Source organism: Rhinolophus hipposideros (genome assembly GCF_964194185.1).
Source record: "Rhinolophus hipposideros genome assembly, chromosome: 7".
Classification (NCBI taxonomy): Eukaryota; Metazoa; Chordata; class Mammalia; order Chiroptera; family Rhinolophidae; genus Rhinolophus; species Rhinolophus hipposideros.
In genome coordinates, this window is record NC_138053.1 from 64,666,321 (window position 1) to 64,689,716 (window position 23,396).

The window sequence follows — 23,396 nt, forward strand, 5'->3', positions numbered from 1 at the left end:
ATCCTACTGAATGGGAAAAGATATTTGCCAATGATATATCTGATAAGGGATTAATATCACAAATCTATAAAAAACTTACTCAACTCAACTCCAAAAAAACAAACAACCCAATTAAAAAATGGGCAGAGGACTTGAGGAGACATTTTTCTAAAAAGGACATACAGAAGGCAAGAAGACATATGAAGAAATGCTCAACCTCACTAACCATCAGAGAAATGCAAATAAAAACCACAATGAGATACCACCTCACCCCAGTCAAAATGGCTATCATCAATAAATCAACAAACAATAAATGCTGGCGGGGATGTGGAGAAAAGGGAACGCTAGTGCACTGTTGGTGGGATTGCAGATTAGTGCAGCCACTATGGAAAACAGTATGGAGGTATCTCAGGAATCTGAAGATAGAACTACCCTATGATCCAGTAATTCCACTCCTAGGCATCTACCCAGAGAAATCCAAAACTCCAATTCAAAAATCAGTATGCACTCCTATGTTTATTGCAACACTTTACACAATAGCCAAGATATGGAAACAACCGAAATTTATTTGTTCTTTATTACATATATATATGACTATAAAAACAAAATTAAGACCCTTTTGAAACAAGATGGGGTACAAGTACGTGAGTAAACAAATCAATTGTCAATAATGCATGCTACTGGCTAGAGTAAATGGAAGAGAAAGGCATGAATGTAGGTCTCATACAATCAGAAGAGAACTTGCAAATACATGGATAAACATATTTTCAGTCAAGTCAGGATATATTTTAAAGTATACCAGTCACGTAAAGGAGGAAAAAGTTCGCTATCAGACAGACAGTGAAGAGAAGCTGCTGGTGAGCACGGCTAAGCATTGCAGACACTAGAAAATCCCAGGTTGGAGATGGGACACTCATAGCAAATGAATAAATGTATTCAGATACGGTTCTTGGCATTGACCATATTAGCCTACATATTTTTTTTTTTCATTCTTTTCCAGAAGAAAGAAAAGAACGCACACAAACTTCAGGTCATAGCAAGACTACCCATAAAACAGACCGAGGAATGTTCCTTTGGATTCCTTCATATTGCATCCCATCTTAAATGAGACTTTGCAGGCAGGTATTTATATCTGGGTGAAAATAGCCAAGACCCAATCAGCTGCTATTCATAATGATTATTTGAAGATTTACAATATGCGGAATATAATCACCAACCAAATTAATACTATAGACAAAAGGCGTCAGGTAGCTAATCTTCAGACCAAAAATATCCCAACAGCAGGGGACATAATTGCTTATTATTCAAATGGTCTGTGCACTCAGGCATTCTGCATAAATAGATCATTATAGCCATTTCCGAGACATTACAATTCATTAGGTAAATTAGACACACTTTACAAGTCCTAATGATACAGTTCCATGACCAAATGCCTCCAGAAACATTTATCCAATTCATAACTCAAACCTGCTCATCTTTAAGTGACGGCATTTGACTGAGAAAGCTACCAAGTGGTTCTATTTTGAGAAAAGACAAGACCAGAATCGCAAAACTCAGGGAGTTGATGCCTTCTTAATGCTGCCAAGCAATAAATGATTATTTAGAACCAACCCCAACATTTCAAGTCACTAAATTGTGACATGTTTAGTAACCACCAAATCAAACTATTCTTTATTAGTCACATGTAGCTAATGATTTTCTTCCGAATGGCTTGAGTAGGTTTCATATATTTTGCTACTATGACTTCTGATTGCCTAAGAATAATTCCCAGGCCTTTTCCCAGAATTGTTCGCCATCATTATCTCTTGCCTGGATTATTCTAATCTCTTATTGCCTCTGGTCTCTCTTCCTCCACTCATTTAATACTTGGCAGCAGATGAATTTTCCTTAAGCAAAGTATACTTTTTTTTTTTTTAGCAAAGTATACTTTGCTTTGCCACATAAGCTAATGCAAACTTTCTTATTTAATTATTAGATTCATATGAGAAAAATTAGATCATTTTCCTAATCAAAACTGTTCCATGATTCCTCATTGCCTGCAACCAAGGTGACCTTGAGTTTCAGTTTGCCTAGGAGAGTCCCAACTTATATCCACTGTTCTGACACAATTGTTAAGAGCACTGCCTTTCACTCCCAAAATATTTGAACAATATTATCGTTCAAATATAAGGTAAAGCTGAGACTCTTTGGCTTAAGGTTGATACTAATCCTGAACAGGAGTTGCTCCAGATGTAACTGTGTGTTAAACGCAAGCCTGGGATCCCAGTGAATCTGAGGGGCCCACTAACCATCCTGCCACCCTTTACCCTAAACACTTCGGGACAGGGAACTCTGCCCTTTAGAATCATGGAAGCTACAGGATAGGACACCTTCCAATTCAAGCAACTCCATTTTGCTGATAACCGAACAAAAGCACAACTAGCTGATGATGGAGCCAGACACAGGCATCTTAACTCTTGGCCCAGGAGTTTTTCATTCTGTAAAGACTGTACATAATCAGGAAGCTATGAATCTGGAAAAGAATTTTTCCCCAGTACTAGGAATAAATGCTGTAAAGCTATTTCTATTCCTCCATGCACAGCAGCCATGGCAGCATTTAAGAGGACACTACTGGGTGTGGGGTGCAGTCTGTCCTTGTGAAGCAGGAGAGCTAAATGTCTCAGAGAGAAATCACACTCACAGCCTCAATTTCATTAACACCACCTGTGCCTACAGGCAGGAAACCATAAGTGCATTTTCAATTAAAAGAAATTGGGGCCTCACATCCAAAGGCCCAAATAAAATTGTAAATGGGTCTCCAGCCTCTTTCCTGTACTTGTTTGTTTTCTAGCCCACAGGCTCTGAGTAGAAAGAAGTCTGGCTTCTTGCCTCTAATCTTTTTTCTGTCCCTCTTCCTCCCCTTGCATCTCTCCACAACAAATAGGAGAAACAGGTGCCAATCCGGGGTCTCCCCATCATTCCTGCACTGGTTCCAGGGTCACAAGGGCTGGAAGAATGGTAACAAACAATGGGTCACCTTCGCCAAGTTACCTCACAGCTTATTTCCCCTTTCTGCTTTGAATTGTTGCAGTCTACCAGCTTCAAGGGAGTTTTAAAAAAGGATTAAAAGTATGAGGTAGGCAGGGAGAATGGAGAAAGGGGAGTTGTTGTTCAATGGGTATAGCATTTCAGTTTTCCAAAGTGAAACATTTCTAGAGATCTACTGCATTACAACATACAGAGTTAACACAACTGTGTTAATTTAAAAATGGTTTAGATGATACATTTTGAATGTTTTCACACACACAAAAAAAAATTATGAGGTAGGTGTGATGGTTAGTTTTATGTGTCAACTTGGCTAGGCATAGTCTCCAGTTATTCAGTCAAGCAATAATTCAGGTGTTGCTATGAAAGTATTTTGTAGATGTGGTTAAAGTCCATAATCAGTTGGAAGGAGATTATCCTAGATGGTCTGGGGGCCTGATTCAATCAGCTGAGAGGCCTTAAAAGCAGAGCTGAGGCTTCCCTGAGGAAGGAGAAAGTCTGCCTGTGGGTAGCAGTTTCACCTTATGTCCAAGAATTCCAGCCTGCCCTTTCTCATGGCCAGCTGTATGGATTTCCGACAACCAGTCCTTAACATATAACTCCCACTGGTCTGTTTCTTTGGTAAAACCCTAACCAAAGTGGGGACACACCCTATCCCCACAGTCGGGACAAGGGACTCTTGGCTTTTCTTTCCATTTTTTGTAGAATTGTATAGTGGGAAATAATGATACAGGTTTCCAATTGACATATATTTCAGGCCTCGCTAGGTCCAGGCCTTCAGGCAAGTACTGAGACTCCAATGGAAATAGTCCCCTCAGTGGCATTCAGTCTCCACCCTCTTTTCTACCCCAACTCCCAATATTTAACATATGCGCATCACAGCTGTGTACCTATAAGACTTCACAAAGGATGCACTGTCCCCAGACCAGTAATTCTCGATCCTGGCTTCAGTTTAGAATCCCCTAGTAAGCTTTAACAATACTGAGACGTGGACCCTCACCAGACCATATGGAGCTGAATCCTAGGGATGGGACCTGGACAGTTCTTATAAGCTCACAGGTGACTCTATCGTGAGCCAAGATTGACAGGCACTACATTTGACTGGCCAGTTGTAATTGTAACTTCAGTGTTAAGTGATGTCACTCTGCCCTAGATAATCTAGATTAGATTGTCTGAAACCCGATTCACCACTTGCGGAGCGTCCAATGTCCTTGCCAAGATTTCTGCACATTTACCATGGTGCTATGGTCCTACGGTAGAGTTGCCAGATTTAGTGAATAAAAACACAGAATACCTAGTTCAACAGTGGAATGTTGCAATTTATTAGAAAAGACTGAAGATGGTGCATTTAGGTCACCTCACAAAGTCAACACAAGCTTGAGGACAAAATCATGAACTACAGGGCATGTTCTATATACACACGGGATGCCTGGCAACCCTAAGACCCAAGGACACCCTCAGTCCAAGCTCCTCTCGCTGAATCAGTTTGATTAATTAAATCTACTTGCAATCCTGTATATTCTGTCAGGATTCCACATATTAGAATTCAGATATACATGTCACCTCCTATCCTTATGTTCACCCTGGTAGATGAAGTAACTTTGCTGGAAGTCCAAGGAGAAAGGGGGTATTATTGCAACAATTCAAACAACTGAAGAGTAAGAGGTACCTTGTTCTATATGGTTATTGTCACTTCACTATATTATTTAGTCTCGTCTTCTTCTATCCTCTCCTCTCTGCTCTTCCCTAAATCGAAATTTCCGTTCTTTTCTAATGAAGAGTGGCTTAGCAACTTCTATAGTTTCCATCTCACCTTCTACCTGAAATACCTTACCAAGATACAGCCCTCAACAAAGACAGGCCCTTCTTTATGAGGGATTCTTGTGCCACTTAGAAACACATTTATTTTTCACCCAGTTCCGTGATTATGCTAATATTTTCTATATCAACAAATACTAACCTGGGGTCCTAGCATCTTTGGGGAACTGTTTTCTTCACCTCCGGTTTTCAATGAGAGCCACTTCTGTTTTCCAATCCACATTGGCCTTGAGTGGAGTGCTGTAAGCCAGAAAAGCTGGGTTGCCTAAAACTGTGCAGTCTATTTGCCTGACTGCTTAGTTGGAACGTACCGTGTTGCTTAGTCAGCCTTTTTGTTTAATGCGGTTTTCCAGCATATGCAAATCATCACCATTACCTGGGCCTGTTAAGAATACAGTTTCTGACTCCCAGCCCAGACTCAGAGAATCAGAACCATGATGGGATGACTTAAATGTTGCCAAGTTTAGGAAACACTGGTCTAAGCCCTGAAAAGCCCTGTTAAAATGCAAAGAAAGGCACTTCCAATATGGAAGGATTAACATAAACTGGCTCCACTGAGGAGTCCTGGAGTGAAGATCCATGTGGCAGTTCTTAAATCTCTGGGTCTCCTTCTCATCTGTTCAGTGGCTGGGCTAGAATGATCTGTACATGTTCTCTCGACTCAGAATTCTGTACCACTAGATCCTATAATGAGGCTTCCAGACCACAATCCAGAGGACTGACACATGGGAGGGAATAAAGCCAGGAAGAGATCAATTTTAAGAGGCCACAGAGCAAAGCCTTGTTGGAAAGGATACTTAAACTGTAGGATCCTGAGTCCCGGGGAAACACAACCAGCACTTGGCAGATGGAAGGAGCAGTGACCAACAGCACAGATGGGGATCTCCGCGACATTAGCTCACTATGCCTCAGGACAATCTTGCCCAGAACCACCCCTTTAGCTTTTCATCTAAAAATTAATGGTCAGATGTTCCCAATATTCCTGAGCAATAGGCCAGCCTACTTCCACTTCTGCTAAGAATTATACCACGGGTGTTAAAAAGATGGGATGTGATATCAGCAACATACAAATGGAGCAAGCTATTTCATTACCCCAAACACCCCGACTTGCTGCTTAGCACACATTTAACACATAAAAACAGTTGACTCAACTCAGAGGTGAAACATTTAGAAAATGATCTGTAGGCACTATTTTAGATGTGTTAGGGAAAGCATGTCAGATTCACGGGTAGACATCCATAAAGGGTACAGAGAGGGAAATGCCCGTATAGATGACACCAGTCATCCTTTTAAAAATGGTTGCTTACCACCCCAGTGCAGGTTTCCCCCGAGTTACTCCATTACTTAGAAATGATTTGACATCTGAACAAATTTTGAATTCAGATATGAAAGCTTCCTATCACTCATACAAAATGAAAAGCTAAGTGGCAAAATGCCATTTATACCCACTGTTCAAATAAAACTAAGATTTTTCAAGAAGGAAATCTAAAATACTGATAGAAGTTCCAAAGCAATAATGGTTACTGTTCCAAAGAAATACAGTGAAAGGATTAAAACACTGGTAAGTAAGGCAACATTTCTGGAACATAAATTCCAAATAAAATTTTAAAAATAAATAAATAAATAAGAGGATGTGAATACAGTGTGTTAGGAAGAATGGTGTACAGGGAACTTTTTCCATAAAGAGTTTCCTAAAAGAAAAGGAATGAAAAAATGGGAAGGGAGGAAAAGAGGCAAGCTGTGCTCTTCTGTGGGGTTACTGGCCACTTCAGATGGAGCCCCAGACCTGGAACATTCAGATCCATGTCTCAGGAGCCCAGTGGAAGCACCCAGAAGACAGTCAGAGTGAAATAGGAAAAGAGCCAAGAGTCGAAAAGCCTGAGCCACACCTTTGTGACCATGGGCAAGAAACTTGTTTGCGGGCCTCTTTCTTATTTACAGATTGAATGTATAACACCAAGCTCGTGGTGTGGTTAAAGGATTAAAACTCCTGCAGAAGTCCATGACATCTAGTAAGTGCCTTAATAGGTAGTAGCTACTAAGACGACCTGAAATCCTCATCGTGTGTTGTTATTCGTATTTACTAGAGGCCTTTTGGATGCATGCACATTATGACTTGCCAGATGTTCCCTATCTAGGAACAATTATGCATCTCTAGTAATATGTTATTTTTAGGCGTGGTTTTGCTCATCAAAACCAACATGCAAATGTCAGAATTCTGAAGACTGAGAAACAAGTTTGACACATTTTGATCATAGGAAGTGAGAAGGAAAAATAGAGATATACAATATAGGCCTGGTAGGGTTGCCCAGACAATACGAAGTCAGAATGAGGGTCCTGTATATTCTACTGGAAGAACCCTCAAAAATGAGATAATGAGGCATTGAGTATAAAATTTGACTCTCACAAGTGTGCCTTTGGAGAATACTTGGTAATTCGCTTTTCTAAGGGTACCAAACAAACTTGGCCCTACCACTTCCTACTTGTGTAAACTTGAGCAAGCCATTTCACTGCCCTGTGCTTTGCCTCCTCAGATGTACAATGGAGAGCATGCTAGAATGTGTCTATGGGATGGTTGTGAGGCTTCCAGGTGCCTAGGATGATGGGAATACTGTATAAAGGGACAGTATCATTGTCTACTCAGTAAGCTCTCACAGAAGTTCTGAGTAAACCTTTTAACTATTTGCTTTTGTTATTATTTTTTATATTTAATTAATTTAATATTCTCACTAATTAAATCTCACAAAATCATAATACGCCTCAACATTTATGTAGTTTAGAGGACTCCTTCTTTCCCAACCAGTTTAAGGATTCAAACATAATACATTAACTTGTAGTAACTTTTGATTAAAAATACATTAATGCAATACATTTTCTTAAAGTAGAACTATTATTATTTTTGTAATAACAATACCTGCCAATTTTTTTTAATACAACCAATAAAAAAGACTAAGAAAAAAAATTCCAAGTCATTCCAAATCCAAGTACCTAAATAACAATCACCAACATCACAGTCGCATAAATCCAGGCATTCCCCTAGTAGGCAGAGCGACAAAAAGATGAATAATTTTAGAAAAATTATTTATAATTGGGAGAGTATTGCAGAGAACTGAGTTGGAGAAAGAGAAGAGAGAAGGGGATAAGCAGAGACTCAGACTACAGGAATTTGATGAAATCTCTTCCAGAACTTTCCCTCATCTTGTTTGCAGGCAGCAAAGAAGGAATCCTTTGGACAAAATGGAGACCTTGACCACATGCCTCTCCTGAAAGTTAGAATTGATTTAATGCAGAACCCTCTGCCTTCCACATCAGCCACAAAAAATGATTTTGACCCTGTCTTCAAAAGCAAAAGGACTGACTACAGCAGCAAAAAGAGCTGTAACCTCAGCAGTGACCATCTTGCCAAATACAGCCAATAAAGTTTAAATCACTTGAAGTTTAGTTCAAAATAAATATGTTTCCAATCAAAGTGTGTTTTCACAGATCTTCACTGATGCTGACATTCTTGGCTTGGAAAGTGGTTGGAGTTTTATCCTTAAAGAAGGCAGGCCCATGAACAGAGTTGAAGACGAGGGTAGCCATAGAATTGTATGTGTCAAGCTGCCATAGATATTTAACTGCTTTTGACATTCGCATGTAAAAGAGAAGGGAGAGAATGGGAGTAAGATGTTTAGAATCATCTGTGTACAGACAGAATCTTTTCCACCATTTTTGGTCTAGAATAAACAAATTGTGTTTTTTTTTTCTATTACGCTGTTGTATACTGTTTATTAAATCACAGTTAAAACACATATAAATAATCCCACTTTTAAGAACGTGATGTCCCAAGCATTTTGTAGAAAATTCAAGTCCCTTTAGAGCTATAGTTTCATGCATTTCTCTAAGCAATTTATATTTTAGGAACATCTAATAAAGCTATAAAAACTTTTTTATAAACATTGGCAAATATAGCTGCCACAGGATTGTTTTAAGTATTTTAATGACCGTATTAATAATTTACTCTTTTTAATTACCCTTTACTATCACTGACCTAAAGGATGTGACAGAAATTTTTAGTACCAAGAGGATTATTTTAAATACCATGTTTTCCCGAAAATAAGACCTAGCCAGACAATCAGCTCTAATGAGTCTTTTGGAACAAAAATTAATATAAGAACTGGTCTTATATGAAACCTGATATTATGTTATATTATATTATATTATACCCAGTCTTATATTACATAAGACCTAATCTTATATTATAGTAAAATAAGACTGAGTCTCATATTAATTTTTGTTCCAAAAGACACATTAGAGCTGATGGTCCGGCTAGGTCTTATTTTTTGGGGAAACACAGCAATTCTCTCAAAGACAATTTAGGGAGTTTTTAATAAGAGATTTAAACATACAAAGGGTAAATTAAATTATATCTTGCCAAAATTCTCAAAAAAAATTTTTAAATAGCGATCCCTGACCATTGGTCAATTGATCAATTTTTATGATCAGGTTCAACAAAAGTAACTGACCCTTTGTTATGGACTGAATTGTGTCCCCTCCCAAATTAATATGTCCAAGCCCTAACCCCCAATATTACTGTATTTGGAGATAAAGACTTTAGGGAGATAATTAGGTTAAATGAGGTCATAAGGGTGGGCCTTAACCCAGTAGAATTGTTGTCCTTATAAAAAGAGGAAGAGATAACAGATACATGTCCTCTCACCCCTCCTGCCCCCTGTCTCTTTCCTCACCCATGCACAGAGGAAAGGTCTTGTGAGGACACAGCAAGAAGGCATCTATCTACTAGCCAGGAAGAGAGACCTCACCAGAAACCAACCAGGACAGCACCTTGATCTTCGATTTCTAGCCTCTGAAACTTTGAGAAAGTAAATTTCTATTGTTTAAGCCACTCAGTCTGTGATTTTTTATTATGACAGCCCAACCTAACTAATACACTCATTCACAAGGAACTCCAAAAAGGTACGATAAATGCTATGAAAAGGGGAGGACACCCAGGATGCTGCAGAGTACACAGGAGAAGCGCTTAACATGCGCTTGGGTCAAGAAAAGATTTGCAGAAGATGATATGATACTATATATAGAGAACCCTAAAGACTCCACCAAGAAACTATTAGAACTGATAGATGAATTTAGTAAAGTAGCAGGATATAAAATTAATATTCGGAAATCAGTTGCATTTGTATATACCAATGATAAAATAGCAGAAGGAGAAATTAAAAAAACAATTCCATTTACAATTGCTCCAAAGACTATAAAATATCTGGGAATAAATCTAACCAAAGATGTAAAGGATCTGTACTCAGAAAATTATACAACACTGAAGAAAGAAATGAAAGAAGACATAAATAGATGGAAACACATTCCATGTTCATGGATAGGAAGAATTATTATATTTAAAATGTCCATACTGCCTAAGGCAATATACATATTCAACGCAATTCCTATCAAACTACCAACGACGTTTTTCACAGAAATAGAACATATAATCCTAAAATTTATATGGGACCATAAAAGACCCCGGATAGCCTCAGCAATCTTGAGAAATAAGAACAAAGTGGGAGGTATAACGATACCTGATTTCAAACTATACTACAAGGCTACAGTAATCAAAACAACATGGTACTGGCATAAAAATAGATACATAGATCAATGGAACAGAATAGAGAGTCCAGATGTAAATCCATGCCTATATGCCCATCTAATCTACGACAATGGAAGCAAAAATGTACGATGGGGTAAAGACAGTCTGTTCAATAAGTGGTGTTGGGAAACCTGGACAGACACATGCAAGAAAATGAAGCTGGACCACCTCCTTACACCATATACAAAAACAAATTCAAAATGGCTTAAAGACTTAAATGTAAGATCTGAAACCATAAAATACCTAGAAGAAAATATAAAAAGAAACTTCATGGACATTACCCGGAGTAAGATTTTCACTGATATATCCCCTCGAGCGAGCGAAGTAAGAGAAAAAATAAACATGTGGGATTACATCAAACTAAAAAGTTTTTTCACAGCAAAGGAAACCATCAATAAAACAAAAAGGGATCCTACTGAATGGGAAAAGATATTTGCCAATGATATATCTGATAAGGGATTAATATCACAAATCTATAAAAAACTTACTCAACTCAACTCCAAAAAAACAAACAACCCAATTAAAAAATGGGCAGAGGACTTGGGGAGACATTTCTCTAAAAAGGACATACAGAAGGCAAGAAGACATATGAAGAAATGCTCAACCTCACTAACCATCAGAGAAATGCAAATAAAAACCACAATGAGATACCACCTCACTCCAGTCAAAATGGCTTTTATCAATAAATCAACAAACAACAAATGCTGGCGCGGATGTGGAGAAAAGGGAACGCTAGTGCACTGTTGGTGGGACTGCAGATTAGTGCAGCCACTATGGAAAACAGTATGGAGGTATCTCAGGAATCTGAAAATGGAACTACCCTATGATCCAGTAATTCCACTCCTAGGCATCTACCCGGAGAAATCCAAAACTCCAATTCAAAAATCTGTATGCACTCCTATGTTTATTGCAGCACTTTACACAATAGCCAAGATATGGAAACAACCGAAATGCCCATCGGTAGATGACTGGATTAAGAAGCTGTGGTACATTTATACAATGGAGTATTACGCAGCCATAAAGAAGAAAGAAATCTTATCATTTGCAGCAACATGGATGGATCTAGAGAACATTATGTTAAGTGAAATAAGTCAGAAAGAGAAAGACAAGTACCATATGATCTCACTTATATATGGAATCTAAAGAAAAGACTATGTGAATGAACTAATCAGAGACAGTTTTGGGGACGCAGAGAAAAAACGAGAGTGGTTAGATGGGTGTGTGAGAGGGGGTTGGGGATAAGGGGAAAGGTGAAGGGATTTGGAAGCAGCTGGTAACCACAAGATGGCCTCAGGGTTTTTTTGAAAATTAATTTGGGGAAGGTATTCTATAATGTTGTAAAGATTTTGTTGGGTATCCGATGGACATGCGTCCTATTTGGGAGACCACCTCAGGGATACTGTGGATTCCAGATCATGGCATTGTACACCAGAAGCTAAACATTAATGAATGCCAACTATAATTTTATATATATAATGTGATGGTTCAGTGTGAGGTCGAAGAGATAGTGGATAGGGGGAGGGGGGTTCACAGTATGAGGAATATAAATGATGAACGTCTAAGTATTACCTTGTTTTGTACACCTGAAACTAATAAATAAATAAATAAATTTAAAAAAAAAAAAAGAAAAGATTTGCAGAATAGCAACTTTTAAGCTGAGATTTAAAGAATGGATTCAAACAGTATTCCTCCAAGTGTAGCCTGAAGGCATTTGGGAGACTCTGAGACCCTCTTAAAGGGCTCCTGTGAAGTCCTGCCTTTTCCAATTGTTATGGGTTGAGTTGTTAGAACTCTAATCCCAGTATGTGACTTTATTTGGAGGTATGGTATTTAGAGATAAATATGTTAAAATGAGGTCATTAGATGGGTATACTTATAAAAAGGGGAAATTTTTCACACACACACACACACACACACACACACACACACAGAATGCCATGTAAAATTTGAAGTTATGCTACTACAAGCCAAGGAATTACCAGCAGCTAAGGAAGACCTGACCCTTCCCCAGCACCTGTAGAGGAAATATGGCCCTGCTGACATCCTAATCTCAGATTTCCAGCCTCCAGAACTGGGAGGCAATAAATGTCTATTATTTAAGCCACTCAGATTGTGGTACTGTGTTATGGCAGCCAGTACACTGCAAACCAGTACACAACTACATATTTTTTTGAGACCAGATTTAACTTATACGCTTCAACCAAAACAACATATTGCAGAGGTTGAATCCAAAAGCAGATATGAGAATCCAGTGTCTTCCATTGAGTCAAACAGTAAAGATATTTATAAAAATGTTTAAAAGATGCCACTCTTCTCACTGAACATTTTTTGTCTTGTCAAATGCACTCAGTTTTATAAAATACGTTATTTATGTTATTATGATTGCTCTTTATCATTCTTTTAAAATCAATAAACATATAGTTGTTTTTTTAATTTCTTAGTTTTAATTGCTGAAACAGTAAATATTGATGGCTATAACCCCTATAAACAAGAATTCTTTGGGGTCCTCAATAACTTTTAACATTTTAAAAAAGTTCTGAGATTAAAAAAAAAAAAGTTTGAGAACTTCTGGGATCAAGTTAGCCAGAGGAAGAAAGTGGGGGCAAAACTGCCCAAGTCAGAGGAACAGTATATGCAAAGACAACAAGGAGCTGCAAATTCAACATAAATGGAATATAGAATACAGGGGGCAGAAAAATGGGAGAGGCAAATGGAAGCCAGATCAGCCTTAGAAAAAGGCTTTGTATAACTTGATAAGGAGTTTAGTTTTAAGCAAAGAAGCAAAGGATTAGCTAGCAATTTTTGTTTGAGAAAAGCTCTTCTTAATGCAATAAAGAGGGTGGATGGAGGGGGCAAAACTGAAGACAATGAACTGGTCAAAGGGTTAAGTAATTGAAAAAAGACAAAGTAGTGGCAATGGGAAGGTGGAAATATGTGAATAAATAAAGAGATATGAATTAAGTTAAATCAAAAGGGCTTGAGGATTGTTCAACGTGGGAGGTGAGAGGCATTTAATTTAGAGCAACACCCAGTTTCAGACTCTAAAACGGTTAGTGGTACAACTTAGTGACACAGGAGTCAAAGGTGGAGGGTCAAGTACAGAGGAGGGAAAGTAATGAGGTTTATAGATGGTGACTCTGAGATGCCTGAAGGAGAGCAACAGGAATTGATAAAGTAAGCAATTTATTATATGTACCTAGAGTTGAGGAGGTAGGTATGGATCGGACCGATGTGTCTGGGAAATATTTGTATATAAATTTTGATTAAGCCATGGATGGAAGAAAGTATTGAAGGTGAACATACGGAATACAAAGACAGGAGGGTCAAAGGTGGAACCACTGGAACATCACCATTGAGGAAAGGGCAGAAAAAGGGGAGCTGCAAGGAAGAAGTGTCAGAGATGTAGGAGGGGAGCTGGGAAAGTGAGTATCATAGAAGCCAAGAGAAGTAAGAATTCCAGGAAGAAAATGGTGTTCAACAAGGTCAATGGAAAAGTCAGATGAAAAAGAATTGGAAAGTTCCACTGGGTTTCCTGACCCATGACCTTGATGGCAGACATTTCAGTTGGATAACACCTTTCCCTCAAGCAAATATACATTTGCATTCATAAATAGCTCTTAGCCAACCACTTACCTCTATTTATAACAATTAAATTTATTGATTTAAATGCAATCTAAGGAGCTTCCTGGATGGAAAAATTAACTCCACCCCTGTTCATAAGAGTTCAAACATACAGACACATGTCTGAAAAAATAAGAAAAGAAGTACCGTGTTTCCCCGAAAATAAGACCTAGCTGGACAATCAGCTCTAATGCGTCTTTTGGAACAAAAATTAATATAAGACCCGGTGTTATTTTACTGTAATATAAGACCGGATCTTATATAATATAATATAATACCAGGTATAATATAATACTGGATATAATGTAATATAACATAATACAATACAATATAATACCGGGTCTCATATTAATTTTTGCTCCAAAAGATGCATTAGAGCTGAATGTCCAACTAGGTCTTATTTTTAGGGAAACAAGGTAAGTGTGAGATGATAAGGTAAATAAAAGAAATCAGCGTTCAAGAAAGCACGAAATTGTACACCTGAAACCTATGTAACTTTACTAACAATTGTCACCCCAATAAACTTTAATTAAAAAAAAAAGAAGAAAAAGAAAGAAAGCACGAAGTGTTCCCTTGAAATCAATTCCCAGTGTGGGAAGAACTGTGGCCGATTCTAGCCCAGTCCAGCCAGTATGGTCATCACCGGACACATGTGGCCATGGGGCACTTAAAATGTGGCCAGTCCACATGGAGATGGTGAGAGAAAAAATACATGCTGGCTTTTGAAGATTTGGTCTAAAAAAAAAAAAAAAATGATGTAAAATATCTCACAAATAGCTTTTTATATTGATTACATATTGAAATAAAAAATGGATATGTTGGGCTAAATAACAAATATTATTGAAATTAATTTTATCTTATTCCTTTTACCTTAAGATGGCTACCAGAAAACCTCAAGTTACATAGGTAGCTTGAATTACATTTCTATTGGACAGCACTGGTCTAGCCGAACTTAGATACAGAGGCTGAAGGTCAACTGAAAATTGTATATCTGAATTTTTTTTTAATAAAAGCTGGCTTATTAATCTCCTTAACACGTTGAAGCTCAAGTAACTGTTTTGGGACCACTCCTGCCACCAACTGAGCATATAACGCAAGGAGGGAGCATTCTCCTTCTAATTTTAAAAAAAGGGAGCTAAGCAACTGAGGCCCTATCGGAATAGCACAGTTCAAAAATCCAGAGAACAGTGTTGAGGAGCTGCCCAAATTGATTCTAGAACCTCTAGCACTCCCAAAATACTAGCTGGAGATTGGGGAAGGAGGTGGAGTTGTTGCATTAGGAGGCAGAGGCTCAGAGTTTGTGTTGGCTTGTCCATAGCCTCTGAATGCTGAAGTCAGGGAAACTTAAGCTGTAGCGACAACTTGAGGAGTATATCTATTAGGAAGCTTTTAGCTGCAAGTAAGAAAACTTAACTCTAAAGAGCATACACAACAAGGGAATGTCTCACAGAACAGAAAACTCAGAGATAAGACCTAACCAGAGTTTGCTGATCAACACAGTTCAGAACTATAAGAAAGCATTTAGTTTCTTTTTGTCTCATTTTTCCAGGCCTACTATAATTCTGCTTCAGTTTTTTCCTCATGGTTGTATAATTGTCACCAGTGGTATATGGAGCGACATGCTTCTTGATTCCCACCCACAGAGAAAAGTGACTTTCCATGTTTCTTTCTTAAGAGCAAATGAAGTTCTCCCCAGCTACCAGAAAACTCTCTTTGTGTTGGTTGGCCAGACTTAAGCCACATGCCCATTTTTGAACCAATTACTAGCTGGGTGATGGGATCACACTTACACCGATCAGGTTCCCTTTTCCATAGCAGAGAGGAGAGGCAGGATCTCCCGAGTAACTTGTTTTGCAAAAGGGTGACATGGATACCTGAACAAAATTTGGTCTCTTAGAAAGGAAGAGGGCAGGGAATTCTGCTGTATAGGCAACCCACAGTATCCACAGCAACTCTGTTTACATACAAATAAGAAGGGGTCATCTGATAAGGAGATAACATCCAAAACATATAAAAAACTCATGTAACTCAACAGAAAAAAAAATCTCATTAAAATGGAAGAGGAATTGAATAGACATTTTTCCAAAGACAAATGGGCAACAGGTACATGAAAAGGAACTCAACATCACTAATCATCAGGGAAATGCTAATAAAAAGCATAACGAGATATCACCTGAAACATGTTAGAATAGCTATTAACAAAAACACAAGAAATAGCAAGTGTTGGCAAGAATGTGGAGAAAAAGGAGCCCTAGTGCACTATTATTGGGAATGTAAATTGCTGCATTCCATAAATTCCTAACTACGGAAAACAGTATGGAGAGTCCTCAAAAATTAAAAATAGAACTATCATATGATCCAGCAATTCCACTTCTGTGTATTTATACAAAAGAAACAATTACTATATCAAAAAGATACCTGCACCCCCCATGTTTATTGCAGCATTATTCACAACAGCCAAGACATGGAAACAAGCTAAGTGTCCATCGACAGATGAATGAATAAAGAAAATGCAGTGTATATGTACAATGGCACATTATTCAGGCATAAAAACTAAGGAAATCTTGCTGTTTCTGACAATGGATGAATCCTGAGGGCATTATGCTGAATAAAATAAGTCAGAGAAAGAAAATACTGTATGATCTCACTCAGATATAGATTCTAAAAAACAAAAATAAAAACTCAGCTCATAGATACAGAGAACAGATTGATTGTTGCCAGATGCAGAGGATAAGGGAGTGGGCAAAATGGGTGATGATGGTCAAAAGGTTCAAACTCCCAGCTATAATATAAATAAGTTCTGAGGAGGTAATGTACAGTATGGTGACTACAGTATACAATACTATTGTATATTTGAAGGTTGCTAAGAGAGTAGATCTTAAAAATTCTCATCACTAGAAAAAAAACTGTAACTGTGTGTAAATAAGTTAACTAAACTTCTTGCAGTCATCCATATATACATATCTCAAAACACGATGTTGTACACCTAACACTAATACAATGTTATATGTCAATTATTATCTCATAAAGAAGAAGTAGGAAGAGGAGGAGGGGGAGCCAGTAGGGGAAAGCTTAAAAACACAAAAGGGGGAATAATACTTCTAACCAATTATTTAATCCTGAGCCAACTTCCTTCAGCCTCACATCAGCCCCACAACTGGTTTGGCTCAGGGAAAACCATGTAATTTTAAGTGGCCAAAGCAAGAGGTCATTGTGAAAGTAAACGCATTATAAAAACAAAGATTCTATTTCAAAGCTGAATGTCAATGATTTTCAAAATATCTGTTGTTTGCTATTATTTGGACCTCTGCTGCCTCTGCTTATTTGCATGAATGGTGAAGAATCAAATAATCCTTACTCAGCTTCTTGTTCTATTTCCAAAAGACATATTAGCCCATTTTATGTTCCATCTCTTTGCCTTCCCATTCCCCATGCTTTTCAAGCCACAGTTATGAGAGTGTTTTCTTGTGTCTGTTTTTCAAGCCTCATTTGATGCAGATAGGCCATGATCTAAAAAGAAAGAGTAATAAGATTTTAAGGATCAGGGTTTGCTTTGTAACTGAGCAGGGGACAAAAGATGTCCTATAGTTACTGTTGTGTTTATCACAAAAACAGCTTAGGTTTTAAAACCCTCGGCATTAAATATTCTAATTCCCCCACATGACTCCTTCTGTAGCAGCCCCAAAGGTCAAGATATACAGAAGAAATTGGAACTCCACAAAGTTGTCTCTTCATTGAGTACAATGAAACACAGTGAGAGTACAGAGTCAGGGCTAGTAATTAAATGAAACAAATCATGCTGACATGGCTCCAATCGACCCATGGAATTTTGGATTTAGAAGGGACCTTCGAGACAATCTAGCCCTCTGTGGTAGGCAAAATAATGCCCCCACCCAGGATGTCTGTGTCTTAATCCTCAGAACCTGTGAATATGTTACCTTACATGACAAAGGGAATGTACAGATGGACTGTATATTAAGGAATTTGAGATGAAGATTATCCTAGATTATCTGGGTGGGCCCAATGTAATCACAAGGGTCTTTGGAAGTGAAAACGGGAGGCAGGAGAGTCAGAAGTGGGATGTGCTGATGGAAGCAGAAGTCAAAGGGATGCATTTGCTGCCTCAAGCCAAAGACTGAAGGCAGCCTATAGAAGCTGGCAGAGAGAAAGAAACTGGTTCTCCCCTAGGGCTACCAGAAGATATGTAGCTCTACCAACTCTTGGATTTTAGACTTTTGAACTCCAGAACTGTAAGAGAATAAATTTGTGTTTTTTTAAGCCACTAAGTTTGTGGCCATTTGTTACAGCAGCCATGGACAGTAACATACCTTATTACCTCATGTGATAAATTACTCCTCCTCCCCAATACATGCCACACACTGAGATGCTTGCACTTCCTTCTTGCATTTTCTTTTAGTACCACACTTACAGTAACAATATTCTTGTTTGCTCTCTCTCTAACTAGACTCTGATCATCTCCAGGACAGGGACTATCTTTTCCTTTTTTCATCTTCAATAATACCAAACACAGACTTCTGACTCACAGAAACCATATAATAAATAAGTTAGCTGGAATCAATTAGGAAATAAAAAAGATATAAAATTGGGGCCCCATCTAAAAATCCCCTAGATACATCCTAAATTACAAAAACCTAATGACAGCACCCTCCAAATTTATGGTCATGTGTACCCTCATGCCAGAACATGTTTTAAAAAATCAATCGCAAGATCTCCTTCTAGTAAAGGTATGGGATGTGAATGCAGAGACACAGCTTTGGCCTTTGGACTTCAGGATGGTGTGTGTGTGTACACCTAAGCAGGGATTATAGGTAACACCCTGTATGGTCTTCACAGAGAGTGTCCTGTGAGAACAATAGGAATATCCCAGCCCTCATTCTCAAGGCACTACAGTGTCAGTATGGTGTCCACTGGGCCAGAGCTGAGCCAGGAGGCTGCAGACCAACAGCATTGGCAGGGCTCCCAAATCAGGCCCTAAAGATGCCGAGGGCCACAGACTCAGAAGAAGCCCCATTTTGTTGCTGTGTCCCAAAGTCCAGTTCAAGGTGAGAATTTTGAGGAAAAGTCAAATGAGTCACAATGCAGGAAGCTCTCGAATGGGGGGGGGGGGAGGTGTTAAACTAAGATCAGAAAGGAGTAAGGAGGCCAAAGACATTTCCCATAAGGGGGCTGCAGAGGCCACAGCTTGTTTAGGTTGGGCCTTTCCTGGGGGAATGGTGGTGGCTGGTTTTAAATCTGGAACACTGCTCTGAGAAAGGAAGGGGTGAGGGTCGAGGAGAAGGCCTCTAAGTTTGTATCTTAAACTATGGGGTCAAAATGCTGCAGGAGTAGAAGTGATATCAGAGAGGCAATAGTGCGCCCCAGTTATCTCTGCAGAAATAATGTTCTCCAGACTGGATGCCTTCCTGGCTTCTCACCTTCATCTGGGAATAGACCTGTCCCCTCTAACACAGAATGGGCTCAGCGAATCACAGCTTCTCCCAGGCGGTCCACGGGACTTTGCACCAGGGGTGGGTGTGCCACCCAGGTCAGGGTCCTTCCCCAAGGATTTTTCAAATGGTTATTGGGAGACAACAATTTTCTCTCTTTCTTCATTCTGGCTGTAAAGATATGACACAAGTTGCCTACAGCCATATTCTCCCTCCTTCCCAGGTAAGTAGCTGGGAGAATGGAGTCAAGCCTCAGCGAGAACCCTCCAAGATCCCAGGAGTCACCCTCATTTGTGTAACTCTTCTGTCAATTCCACCGACTCACCAGTGACTCTCCCTGTGGCTCCATCGGCTTGAAATCAGTTGCCTGTCACTGTTAACAGAAAATCTGGCAGAGCCCTGGGTATTTGTATAGTGAGCAACAAATAGCAACGCAAGTTTATCTGGGCTCCTGCTTCACCTCATATATCATATTCTCTGAACAGGAGTCCTCCCCTCCTGCATGCAGTACTTCACTTCTGCTGGCATCTGTCCTCACCTTCCTGTGCAGGTGCTGCCAAAACCACATTTTTGGTGTTCCCAAAGCCACTGAATGTGGAGGAGAGCAGCCTGTTGTAGGAGACAGGCAGAGGGGGTGAGCATTTCTTTTGATATAAATACTCTCTTTAAGGAATGCTAAGGACTGAGCATGACAAAAGTTTCTTCTCTTCTCAGTTTCACCAGCTTTCTTGTTGTCATTGTTCCAGAATATTGCATGGCAGATAATATAAACAGGACAAATATTTATGAAAAAGTCCCAAGAAAGAGGGAGAGAAGGGAATTTCTTGAATAATACCCTTTTATTTGATCAGCCAGTGACTCACCTATTTTGGCTGGAGTGGAGGCATTAACAGCCGTTCCAGCTTTTGAGTCCTGCTTTCATTCTTTCCAGCCTCTGCCACTGTAGTCCGAGGGATGTTTCCAGCCCCTGGAATGAGCCCCCATCCACCACTCCCACGTGCCTGAGCCTTAAATTGTATTGACCAAAGAAGCAAATTACTCCAAATACATTTCCTGAAGACCCATCATCAAAAGAGGCTGCACTAAACTCTAGGTGTTCACACAGATGCATTAGCCATAGTCTCTGACATCAAGGAGCCAATAATCACGATGACAATGACCATAGAATCTAGCATTTACTTACCACATGCTGAGTCTGTATGGAAGATCGAATCTAAACACCAAAAGAAACCAAAAGAACCAAGGAATTAGCACTATCCCCATTTTCTAACTGAAGAAATTGAGACTCTAAGAAAAACTGTCTTGCCCAAGGTCACATAAAATATTAAGTGACTGGGACAAACTCAGGTGTGTATTCCAAGAACCTTTTTAGCTTAAGAGATGAAAACTCTTTACAAGGAGTAATTGATGAGAGAGAGAGAGAGAGAGAGAGAGAGAGAGAGAGAGAGAGAGAGAGAGAGAGAGAGAGAAAGAGAGAGAATGCACAAATGTGGCAAAATAGTAACACTTGGAGAATTTAAGTTAAGGGACATAAGTTCTTTGTACTGTACTTGCAACTTTTTATGAGTTTGGATTATTTCAAAATAAATTATTTAATAATAAAGTATGCCTACCTTGGGGTATTCTCACTACTGTTGAATATTAGCTGTGTTTTTATTTTGTTTTTTCGTTTTTTTACTATGCCACTATGATAGGAGAAAATGGTGGTCCTAATTTGCATTTCTTTGTTAATGAGCATGAAGTTTTTCATGTTTTTCTTTACCATTTGTATTTTTACTTTTAGTTAATTATTTTTTGTGACGTTTCCCACTTTTTCCAAGGGGTGTGGTGGCCCACCCCAGTCCCATCTTCAGGGCTGCAGCACTCATCTTCCAACTGCTGGGAATATTTGCTGCTGACGGCTCACAGTTACATCCCTCACTGGGAATTCCTTTCAATCACAGGGAACTGTCTCACCCAGTTACTCCCCTTTCCTGGTCATTTTCAATCACATGACCAGTGATTTTCCCCTATACATGAAATCCATGGGAAGTAGCAAAGTAAATGCCAATCTATCAGTCTCTCTAAATATCAGCATTACACATTTTCTATTTGAGAGTTTGGAAAAAAACTGGTATTCCCTACACTTATTCACTGGGAAATATGTTGGAATGCTTCACAACCTGAGAAATGGTCACCCACAGAATCATGTGTATGTCTGAGCTAGATTTGGTCTTCAAAACGCCTATTTATTTCATTTTACCAACAGTCAAAGTAAAGCACTGATAATGCTCTTTAAAGTATCAATTCATTAAAAGTATGGAAACTAAACACCGCCCCTCCCTGTGCAAGTCACTTAACCTCTCAGACAAGTTACTTAACCTCTCGTGTGCATCATTTTTCTATCTGTGGGTAATAATGGTACCTACTTCAGGAACTTGTGAGGACCAAATTGCATAATCAATGTAAAGATCTTAGCACAGTGCCTGGAACATAATAAAATCTATAGAAGTGTTAGTCATTGTAACTATCATCATCATCGTCATTGTTGCTATTATTAAATATAATCTTTATTCCATGTACCTTATGTATTCAAAGTGAAATGATTTTATTTATAGATTTATCACTTTATTTATTGATGACACTATGCTACGATTCAGTCTTTTGTTCTAATTCACACTGGTTTTTCTTTCCAACTTTATACACTTTAGTGAGGTCTGACTGTTACACTTACTTTATGCCCTATTCATAATGTGACTGGCACTTACTACGAGACTTCCAAAAGACAATAAGTCTCATAATCCTTTCTGTAAAAGAGCAAACAAAATATTTAATTCTACTTTATTCTTAATTGGACACATTTGTTCTATTCCTAATAAAAGAACTGTAAGACCCCCAAAGCTGAAGAGATTTAAAAATAGAGATTGTTTTACATCTTTCCAAATTCCAACAGGCAAGCTCATGGCAAAATGCTGGGGCTAATGAAACCAAACTTCACGATAATTATTATAGCTACTCATAGGTTATTCCATTTGAAAACCACTTGTTTTCTAAATTCAAAATGCATAGTTTTTAAGTCTTTTAATGTATTTCATGGAAAGGAAACAAGCAAATGAACACAAATGATACAAAAGTCAATGCACCTTAAAAGTTAATATTCTTCCTTTCAGTGGAAAAGAGTGATTGAAACTTAACAATACTGAAGAACAAAGGACCAGCATGTCAAACAGGTAACATTGTAAAAAAGGTTGGAGTGCAAGAAGAGGTGGCACCATGACTATTAGAAGCCATTTGTAACTGAGCTTTTGACAGGTGTAGATTCACATAGTCTTTGAAGTGGTGGTTTGGTCTGTGAAGGTTGAGAGAGAGAAAAAAAGCAGGGTCCCCGTGATTGTAATGTAAAATTCTCTAGCCCTTCTTATTTCTGCTCAAACATGTAGTTAAATTTAAACTCCATGGGCCACTATAAGACAAAATGGTCATGTACAGTAACATATTCACAGGTTTCAGGGATAAAGATGTGTGGACATCGTTGGGACAGAGGGAGAAATGGGGGCAGGGTGATACATTATTCCACTTACCACAGAAGCTGGTCCCTGCTCAATAGACTAAGCTTCAGGATTTCTATCTTTCTATAACCTGAGACCTGGAGTTCTTCCTGCCTGAACTCCAAACTGTCAGTTCCCATATTCTCTTTTTTTCCAGTTTTTTCTAATTCCTTTGTCCCAAGATCACTAGATACTTATTATCCAAAACTCTTCAATCTCATCACCACACCTCCTTTTCCCTATGGCTTTATCTGTGCCATACCTACTTCTACTCTCTCTATCCCTGCCCCATCCCACCCAGCTCATTCATTGACAACTTTGATCCTGGAAATACACTACTTA